Source organism: Lissotriton helveticus, chromosome 6 (assembly GCF_964261635.1).
Source record: "Lissotriton helveticus chromosome 6, aLisHel1.1, whole genome shotgun sequence".
Taxonomy (NCBI): Eukaryota; Metazoa; Chordata; class Amphibia; order Caudata; family Salamandridae; genus Lissotriton; species Lissotriton helveticus.
Genome location: NC_136067.1, coordinates 2,057,898,647 through 2,057,909,347, shown reverse-complemented (window position 1 = coordinate 2,057,909,347; position 10,701 = coordinate 2,057,898,647).

The window sequence follows — 10,701 nt, the reverse complement described above, 5'->3', positions numbered from 1 at the left end:
TGATGGCCCAACCACCCCTTTCATTCACTGGGGAGGCTAGGATCATTAGACAAACCACAGGGGGGCGGAGCCAGCATTGTGTGGGGAAAAACCCAGCCCATCCAGGACACAGATCTACTCCTCCCACACATCACTCATGCTGATCTCACACTCACCACCGGGCAGACCCATCCAGACTTCCTGGAGCCTGGCATGCCAGCCAGCTCCAGCCAATCACGCTCCAGTATCCTCACTGCACACATACATCAATGTCCAGAAGTAGCACTTCCCTTCTAGACACATACAAGCCGCACATACCATTGCGCAGCATTCGCTCTCACGAGTTCATACATACTAAACTCGAGCCTGCACTCCCCACACATCAGGAACTACCACGGCACACGCATTCCCCATGCATTCCTATGGGAGAGCAGGCCAGCCATACTACACGCACGCACTTTCACTCTGGGACACAGGGAAAAAGTGCGCCAAGACCCAAAAATCACTACACAGGGTCACAAATAAAGGCAAAAAGATTCGGGGTGAACCTGCCCTAAGGCCCAAGTCTAACACTGCCCTATTATTAATTCCAAAGAATCCAACCCAGGTGGATCGACCAATCGCAGCACTCATCAGATCTTTGATAGTTACTACTAATGGTAGGTTTTCACAACCATCGGTCAATCCTTTCACACTATGTAACACACGTCACTTATGGCTAAATTCTCTTGTAGGCTGTCCTACCTCGTCCTGAAGAAGATTCGACGTGACGTCAATTGAAGCACGCACTTTCTTGGGTCGAAACATCGACGTGCCTTCACAATCCTTCCCCATTCTCAACACGGCATGTAATAGCAGAACTATGTATGGATTGGAGATTCAATGAAATAGGGATTGATGTCACTTAATGAACTTTTTATATACATTTTGTACAGCACTGTATATATGATATTCACTCCAAGCACTTTGTCTCTTCTAGATCACCTTATCACTGATTAGTTAATTGTTTGCACCGCCCTTTTAAAAAAAAGAAAACAAAATTGTTTTTTGTGAAAGCCTGACTAAGATATAACTCTAATTGTATACCAGAAAAATAAATGAATTTATGAATACAATTGATATTGATTACATCAATCTAGGTGTGTTTACCTTTTTTCTTTTTCTTTTTAAATGCTGTTAAAGTAATTATCTAACTCCCGACAGAGCCTACCTCACCTTTGATTTACACAACAGGACCAGGCACACCGGCACAGCTGTGAGTGGGCCTTAAACTGGAAAAGCGAGGGGTGCTGTTAGTCACTGGGTGTGTGAGAAGGAACAAGTACTAAAATAGCTGGACTGCTGCTGGTCAGTCTGGATTTGCTGCATTGCCTGGTCAAGGTGTGCATCAAGGCTCTCTTCGGCCCAAGGACTGGTATAGCAATGATGCTACAGGGGGTGATTGTGGTGTAGTGACTTTGTGGGTCCAACTTTGTCACTTGGTAAGTCATCACGGATGTTGCAATAAGACAACTATAGGCTGCTACCTTATGAAGCCACCGTGTCTGGCAACAAGAGTTTGAAAAGTGTCAATAAATGGCTTAAAACTGCCCTTTTATTAGGATAAGGAAGAATCCAAAAGGCACCACTTCATTTTACCTGCGCTCTGAACAACCTGGCACCTGTTTTTGCTGGCTGTAATGAATATCAAGTCCTAGCTTGGAATGGGGACAGTCATTTGGGTGATGGGGTCATGGGAGATGACCGAAGCGTAAGTGAGCAGTGCACCAGAGAAGAGATATACAGGGGAAGGGAAAAGTGCAGGGAAGAGAAGCGAGGGATAGAGAGTAGAAAGGGAGGCACAAACGAGAGAGCCAACTAGATGCAAGATGTGCAAGAAAAAAGACGTTCAGAAGAGAGATGGTTGATCGGGATCAGAATATGTCTTGTCCTTGGGATTATTCTCAGGCAAGATAAAAGCTGAAGTTAAAAATAACAGTTTTATGCAAGTAAGGAACCCACTTTAAGCCCTCTGGACAAATGGTTGTGTGGGCCCAACAAGTATTTTCACTTCAAGCCCCAGGAAAGTATGTTATGCCCATGCTTGCAAATTAAGGAGCATTCTTGTTGACCAGGCAGGCTCGGAAAGGTTTGAGGAAGGAACTGGGCAGAGATCGGTTATTGGGACTATAGTATCCTCAGGTCTAGAGTGACGTCAGTTGAACCCACTCACTTCGTGAGTTCTGCTCTGCTTCGGGCAGGTAATCACTAGACATCACTACATTTTGCAGTTATTCAAAACTATGTCAAAGGCCCCATCGTTGCTTCACAGCTACTACCGAACTTTAAAACCGACACGACGAACTCCAGAGGCGTGGTGTTTGGTGAGCACTATTTTATATTTGTTATGACGCGTGGTGCCATTGCAGCGCTGAAACCTGCTAAAGACGTGCTACAACGAGGCCAATACGGTGAAGGCACTTAGGTCAGAGCGAATGGAGGGCGGTGGTGTGGAATAGTGCTATGTGCAAGTTCACAGAACAAAGAGATTTTGGGGTTTATCAGACATGAGCTGATCCAAATGAAGGTGAGAGGCTATTTTGATGCTGATGAGGTTCACTTGTCACAAGTTGGAATGGACCTGTTCCTCTTGGACATACAAGAGACACTGTAAAGAGACGGGTTCAAGTGAAGAAAGTGCTGTTTGGTTGGTGGGGGGCTCTTCAGGCGACAGGGGCTGCCTCCAGACCTGTGGCGGAGTTACAGGGCGATCTGGAAGCAGTTTGGGTACAGAAGGATACCGCTGCAAGAGCACAATATGGGTGCCAGAGCCAAATCCCAGGAGCCTCATGGGAGGGTCCTGGAACAATGACGTTGGCGCCTCGTTAGTCCTTCGGGCGGTTGTGGGCCTGAACAACCGGGGGCTTGCCTTGCTACGCTCTGCCCTGAAAGAGACGTGCGTAATAATGGGATGTGAGGAGGATGACGCTGTGGAACCTCTACCTCTCTTTTCTTCTACCCTTGGCGAGTCGACATCGGAGAACGGGGAAGCACGCAGGCAGGAAACGCAGGGGTTAACCTTTGCCACTTCTTCTTGCACGCAGGAACACAAAACAGGAAGAAGAGACGGCAGCCAATGGGACACTGGAGGGGCAGAGCTAGGACCGCTTGAAGAGAACGCTGAAGGGGAAGAACGGGGTCAAGGACCGGAAGAGGAGAGCCGACGCGGAGACGGTGTGAAGAGCGAGCGTGGTACGGAGAGAGAACCCTAAGAGAAGAGAACCCGGGATGCCAGCATCAACCCCCTTCAGGACGCGGACGAAGGAGCGAAGACCTGGACCGAGGAGTGGTGGACACCCCTGGAGGTCGCCTACGAGCCGCCGCAACTCCGGAGAGTTGCGGCTAACGCGGTACATGGATCGGGGAGGGAGTAGGGAGGGGGTGAGGGGTGGGGAGAGTCGGGATTATAGGGCACCAGTCAATTCACGTATGCTGTGCACCATTCCTTTTTCTTCACAATTGAGCACAAACCCCAAACCAGAAGCAAGCCTACATCCCCCGTTCCCCCTACCCCCAATAGCGCTACAGTTTCTTGAGGGAAAGAAACTGGCTTTGGACTTCATTTACCTTTACCAGAGACAGATACTTATTCTGCATGAAATCCAAGTTCCCGTACACCTCAATCCCTTATTATTCAACGGGTGCCGTTACAGGTGGAGGGTTCTATGTCAGAATAATTAGCCAGCAAGAATCTGACCATCCTGTCTTTCTCTCCTCCTTTGAGCCTCCCGGGGTGCCCTACCAAGAGAAGGAAATCAGCAATGAGAAGGAAGAGAGCAGCCATTTGGGACCAGAGACTCTGGGAAAATATACAGACACTTCACCCTGTTTCATTCTGAGAGAGAATATGCTTTAATTTCGTTATCCTTCAATAAATAACAAGCAAAATTGATCCTCGAATTCGGCCTCCTCGTTTGTCCTTTCGCCCAACCCTCTCACAGGGACCAATGTGTCACGTGATCCAGTAAGGGGATCACCCCTATAAGGGTAGCGCTGATTGGATTTCCACAGTGCTTGGCTCATCAGGCGGGCAGGGTAGCATAGGTTAGGACGGCTACCTGCCCTTGGATTGCCCGTAAGATAACCCATCATAATTTGCATACTTTTGTATGGAATAAACCTGCAGCCATCCATATTTTCTCCAAACAAAAAAGTTGTGTTGTGTATTTATTCATGCATGCCCTTTCTACTTTGGTGCGGGTGGGGACCTTGCGCCGATAATGGAACTATGCGGCTGCCAGCGGCCCCCACAGGGTGCCACCTTGGAGGGCGGCCAACCCTTAGTGGCATTTAGATGCCTCTCCACACCCACTCGCTTCTGAGGGACTCCAGGAGGAGTCCTCTTACAGGGTGCGCTGGACATGTCATGTCCGGCACGCCAGCAGATGGGGAGGGGTATTTAGGCCTCCCCCGCCATTGTTGTTCCTCTTTGCTGCCCGACACACGTCTCCCACCCTACCATGTACCCGGCATGGGACAGGCAAGGGAAGTTTGAGGATGTTGTAATGTTTTCTTTGTCATTGCAGGCGGAGTTACAGGGCGATCAGGAAGCAGTTTGGGTACAGAAGGATACCGCTGCAAGAGCACAATATGGGCGCCAGAGCCAAATCCTAGGAGCCTCATGGGAGGGTCCTGACCAAAGACGTTGGTGCCCAGTTAGTCCTTCGGGCCGTTGTGGGCCTGAACAACCGGGGGCTTGCCTTGCTACGCTCCGCCCTGAAAGGGGCGTGAGTAATAAGGGACCAATGTGTCACGTGATCCAGTAAGGGGATAACCCCTATAAGGGTAGCGCTGATTGTGTTTCCCCAGTGCTTGCCTCATCAGGCGGGCAGGGTAGCATAGGTTAGGATGGCTACCTGCCCTTGGATCGCCCGTAGGATAACCCACCATAATTTGCATACTTTTGTATGGAAGAAACCTGCAGCCATATTTTCTCCAAACAAAAAAGTTGTGTTGTGTATTTATTCATGCTGGCCTTTTCTACTTTGGTGCGGGTGGGGACCTTGCGCCGATAACGGAACTATGTGTCACTCCGCCTTACTCTGAGCCTCCCACTCATAAAGGCTAAAGGCGCCCAGCATCCCCACACCCCCTCCCACTGCAGACCCGTGTAAGGAAAGCTTTTCCAAATTAGATTTTCATGATTACTGCTGGTTTTAAAACCCTCGGGTAGGTTGTTAGAGAAAGCCAGGGGGCCCTGGTCCGAAAGCCGTTGCGCAGGAGAGACCAGAGAGAGATAGTAGATGTCTTCACCCATTACAGCCTGAGGGCGCTGGGAGGTGCCCTAAATAGGCAACTCATTTGGGCTGGAGGAGGCCACATTCTTCCTAGCCCCCACCCCTCTATCACTGCCGAGTTAGTCCTGCCAGATGTGTCTTCTGCTGAATCCCCCGAGCCACAGGCCCTGCTGCTCCCGCTGATAACTCCTGCAAAGTTTTCTAATTTGGAGATGCTCGTGTTTAATGAAGTTGTCATAGGAGAGATGGCGGGATAAGGCCCCCTTGTGAAAGGGACAGCTCGCTCACCCACTCCGCCTCTCCGGCTCCCGCACAATTCTGTCAAGTAATGATAGATAGAAATCTTTTTCCCCCCTGAATTGAGGCAATTGTCTCAGCCTCATAGCCGCTGTCCAAGAGATAGCAATGCTTCGTTATAGGCAAATCAAAAATAAGGCAGAATTAGTAAGGATAGAGGCAACGTAGACAGTCTTATGGAGGAGGTGGTGCTTTACACAAGTTGTTCCAGCTGAAGCAATGAGAGTCGTGCCTGCAGTAAGAGAAACTCAATAAAGAAAGTAGTGCTTACAGACTAAATAACACGTACCATGTAACAACCGAAGTAAAAGAGCCAGTCGCCAATGGAGGTTTCAAATGAAGACAAGGCGGTACCAAGGAGCGACTAACAAGCGTACTTACGAATCACAAGCCAGCATTTACGAAGGACAATGACACAAGTCAATGACAAATATGGGCAGAGAGTGGGCGGGGCTTCAAGTACATACTTCAATACAGCTTGCTTTGCAGAACAGCACATGCGCTCTGCCTCTAGGCTCGACCTAATGATAGCTCCTGGTAGGCTTGACAGGATTCACCTGATTAACCGCTCCCAACAGCCACACATCTGTAAGAGCAGCACCCCCACAGTGGTTTATCCCTCAAAAAAGCATTTCATGATAGAAATCTGCAGAGGGCCACTCTTGTAAATTTGGAAATTGCGTAGAATGACACGATTAATTACTGGTAAACTTTATTAGTCCGAGTCCAGGCATTCTTTATGGTGCAGCGGTCCGAGCTCCTGACTCAGGAGCTGGGGATCCGCGTTCGAGCTTCGGCTCAAAATCCATTGAACCTCAATTCTACGGAAGTTACTTAATCTCCTACTAATTTAAATCGAAAAACAAAAGTTAAACACAGTAAAGTCAAGCAGTGGGGTGGGAGGGGACGGCAAATGCTAGAAGCAAAGTACACAGAACAATTAAGGAGCATAGGCAGGCCAACAATAAGAAAATAGTGCAGTCAAAGCTCTCTAAATAACCCTAATGAGTAAGATACATGTAAGAAGGGCTGTCCTCATGGGAGGTAACAACAGAAGAAAGGGAGGTACTACGCAGGAAGAAGGAGGGACTACTAACAAAATAACCCAATCAAATAAAAGAAATTCTGTAAGACACTGCTAGGAGCCAATAAAATGTATGGGTGGAGATGAATGCCCATATACGGAATACAGCATGTCTCGAAGTTACAGCGCAAGCGCTGCCTATGCGAGACCTAAAAAAGTCACAGAAAGGAAGAGCACTTCTTTTGTGAAGGAAGTCATCATGTAAAGGTGGCTTCCCACGAAAATCAACTTACGCCAAAAATAAACAAAACTCTTACTTTATTGTATGATCCAAATAAGTGTGTAAACATTATAAATATTAGACCTGTAAATGATTGCAGTGCATTTACATACTCATTTAGATGAATCTTCACACTGGAAATGTGTTGCTCTCAGTGGAGAAGGGCTTCTCTGGCAGACGGTTTCTGCATTCTGCAAAGAGGCCCTGCCAGATGGTGAAAATAAGGAACCTCATGCACTGCAAATGTAGTACTCCCTTGGAGGCAGAATAATATGCGTAACAGCCAATAGCATGATGCTAAGAGACAACTACTCTTCTGAGTTCACCCAAGATGTGATTAAAAGTGTCTCAAAGCATTTGGAGGAGGAGCTACGCGTCCATACAATATGGCCGCGTGAGCCTATAGCTCCGTGCGACCCGCGCCTCGCCGAGCCTATCCTGTTGATATCCTGCGGCGCTGAGACCAGATTTCTTCGGCGGAAGGGTAGCGGCGGCGATTGGTCCAACTCCGGGCTCGCGGGGGTGAAGGGAGCCGGAGCTGCGGACGAGGGCAGTTTGGGCCTTCATCTGCCGAGAAGCCGGGGACCCGAGTTGCTTTAAAGGCCCACCCGGAGTGCAACAATATCGGAGGGACTGACCGGAAGTCGCCGGTCGCGGCCCAACATAGCCTGGCAGACCGATCGGGGAGGCCGCTCTGCCCGTGGCGGCAACCATACAGACTATCCTGTCGGCTCAGGGGGGGGGACTTGTCCAGGCCCCCTTTGCTGAGATAGACGCCGGGCCCGTGCGAGGGAGTGACATTGATGGAACTATTGTTTGTGCAATTGTCGGAGCACCGACCAAATTGTGGATGCGAGCTGAGTTGCTGGGCTCGTGTTTCCAGATAGGGCCCTTGAGGTTGTCGGTGAGGTGAAGTGGGACACCGCGTGGTGCCGCCGGGTGCCCCATCGCGGAGACGGCCGACTGCCATAGCACTCCGGGTTACCGGTGTGCCCGAGCGGGTTCTGCCTAGCTACGCCCTGACCTCCTATCCGGTGCCGGTGTCGAGGCGACATCGCTGGTCCTGGTGGGCCCTACCTCCCTGTATTCCTGATTGGGCCTCGGCGTTGGGTGATGCGGTGACCCCTTGCTGCGCCGGGGATATGGGCGAGGACGTTTAATGCTGAGTGGCGGCCCATGCCCTGCAGTTGATCGTTGGCATACCACTGACTAGACGTGTAACAGACGATCAAGCCCTAACCTCCTATTTGAACCATAGTGGCCTGAGATCCACTGCTTTTGCTCACCGATCACATCGGCAGACGCCTCCTGGGTCCGCTGGACAGCTGGTGTTTGAGCTGCATGGGATCGGCTGCCCGTCGCCTCTCTGCCTGAGGCCGGGGGTCCCGAGAGGGAGAAGGTGGGGCCGAAGTTGGGGGAGCTGTCCAGTGCATCTGCGATGCCCGAGTCTTGGCCCTGGTTAGCGCAGCATGATAGAACTGGCCCAGGAGCGGTAAAACAAGTAGACTTTGACCCGGTTGGGTGCCACACACACGCTTCACTGTGTACAGTCGCAGCCTCTGAGTCAGTGAGGTCATACCTTTTGGGGACGGGTCCGTAATGGTGGCGCGGGCTGAGAGTGGGGTACAACCTTCCAAATCGACCAGGGGATCTCGAGCAGTACAATCCAAGAAGCTGGACCGCTATACGCTGCCCAAGAGCTCGCCCTCTGGATCGGGTCGAGTATTGGAGAGTCGGTCGATGCTGCGTCGGAGCCTACGCTGCAAGACGCAATGGTGGCTATAGATGGCCTTAAGACATCCTTGGGGCAACAGATAGCGTTGCTGGACCATGAGCTGGATACGGTGACCATTGAAGTCAACCTGATTTGTGCCGATCTCACCAAAACTAGTGAGAAAGTCAAATCGTTGGACATCAAAACCACAAGCTTGACAGATGACGTTTCGCAGCTGCAGCAGGATGTCCGGGATCTTAGGAAGTCTGGCGCTCAGATGCATCGTAAGCTGGATGAATTCGAGGGACGGGTCCGAAGGAATAACATATGCATTATTGGAGTCCCGGAGAAGGCGGAAGGAGTGACCCCTGACCTATTTGTGGAGAACATTATCCTCAATCACTTGAAACCGAAAGGGTTGGGGAATTTCTTCACCATAGAACGTGCGCACAGAATTCCGGGAGGAAGACCTAGGCCCGGGGCCCCGCCGCTCCCAATGACCGCGAGGGTGCTCAACTTCAGAGATAGAGATGCTATCCTGCAGGCCTCCAGAACTGGAGGACCTTTGCGATATGAGAACTGCACCCTGAACTTCTTTCCTGACTTTACCCAGGCGCTCCAGAGGCAGAGACAGAGCTTTCTTGGAGTCAAGTGGCGGCTTAGGGATCGTGGATTGAAATATGCTATACTGTTTCCTGCTAAGCTGCGGGTTGAGACTGAGGAGAAAGTTTGGTTCTTCGATGACCCGGCAATAGCTTCGGACTGGCTGGACAGTTTTCGCCCCTGAGAGGAACCCCGGGGGGAAGGTGGTGAAGATGACCAGGGTGCTTAGCAACAAGACTGATAAGTATCAAACAACATGATCAACGTGGCCTGGCAGTTGGGGATTCGTGTACGAGACATTTCTGCAAGCCGGCCCCTTCAATTAGGCACAGGAAATGACTGGGATGGACGGGAGCGGGTGGCGGAGCTTTGACCTCCTCCTCTAATCTATATTTAGATAGTCGGTTAGTTAGATTATGGGACGACAGGCACACTGTGAGTTGGGGGTTGGCAAATGCCGAGAGCAGGGGTGCAGGGTGGGGGGCGGAGGGATGGGATTGTTTTGGGGTGGTTGCGATAGTGATTTTTTCCTATTTGTATTTGTTTTTTGTGTGTCAGGTGATGAAGATGTTGTGATGCGTTTCCTAGCCGGATTGAATGGCGCTGCGTAGTCGAGGGTCGGGATGAAAGTACTGAGTTGGAATGTGAATGGATTGGGAGACAAGATTAAGAGAGGGATGGTCAGTCAACTTATTAGGAGACACTCCCCGGATGTTGTGTTGCTGCAGGAGACACACCTGGTGGGTAACAAGTGTATGGCTCTCCACAGGGGGGGATATAAGTTAGTGGCGCACACTGGATTCACGTCTGGGTCCAGGGGGGTTGGGATTCTGTTGAAAAACTCCTTCCCCCTGACGATCCAGGCTACGTGGTTAGATCAGAGGGGCAGATATGCGGACGTCTCGGGGCTTGTTGAGGGTAAGATCATCACCATATTGTCGGTGTACGTCCCTCCGGGCCACCAGTCAGACACCTTCTGAGATCTGGGATCTGTTTTCCTTACACTACCACTGGGTGGTCTAGTGTTAGGGGAAGACTTTAATGCTGTGCTAGATGGGGAAGCCGACCGCAACCCGCCACGAGCGCTCAGGCAATCACAGAGATGGCTATCAGATTTTGTTGAAACGCTCAGACTAATTGATAGCTGGCGCGCGTGCAACCCAACACTGACGCATTTCTCGCACGTATCAGCAGAACATGGTAGCTTGTCGCGCCTAGATTATCTCCTGTTGCCGGCGGCAATGACCCCTGTGATTCAAGAGGTGAAGTATCTTGCCAGAGGTATCTCTGATCACTCCCCACTATGGCGACAACTCGTAACCGACAGACCTGCGGCAGGTAGGATTGCTCCACTTAGTGCATGGCAGTTAAAAGACCCACTTATTAAAAAAGTGGTACTTCGAATGTCTGACCGATACTTCCTGGAAAATAGTGGCTCAGTTGACTCGGCGCAGTCTCTCTGGGAAGCCTACAAAACAGTAGCGAGGGGGAGGTATTGTCCTTAGTTGCAGGGAAAAAGAAGAGGAGC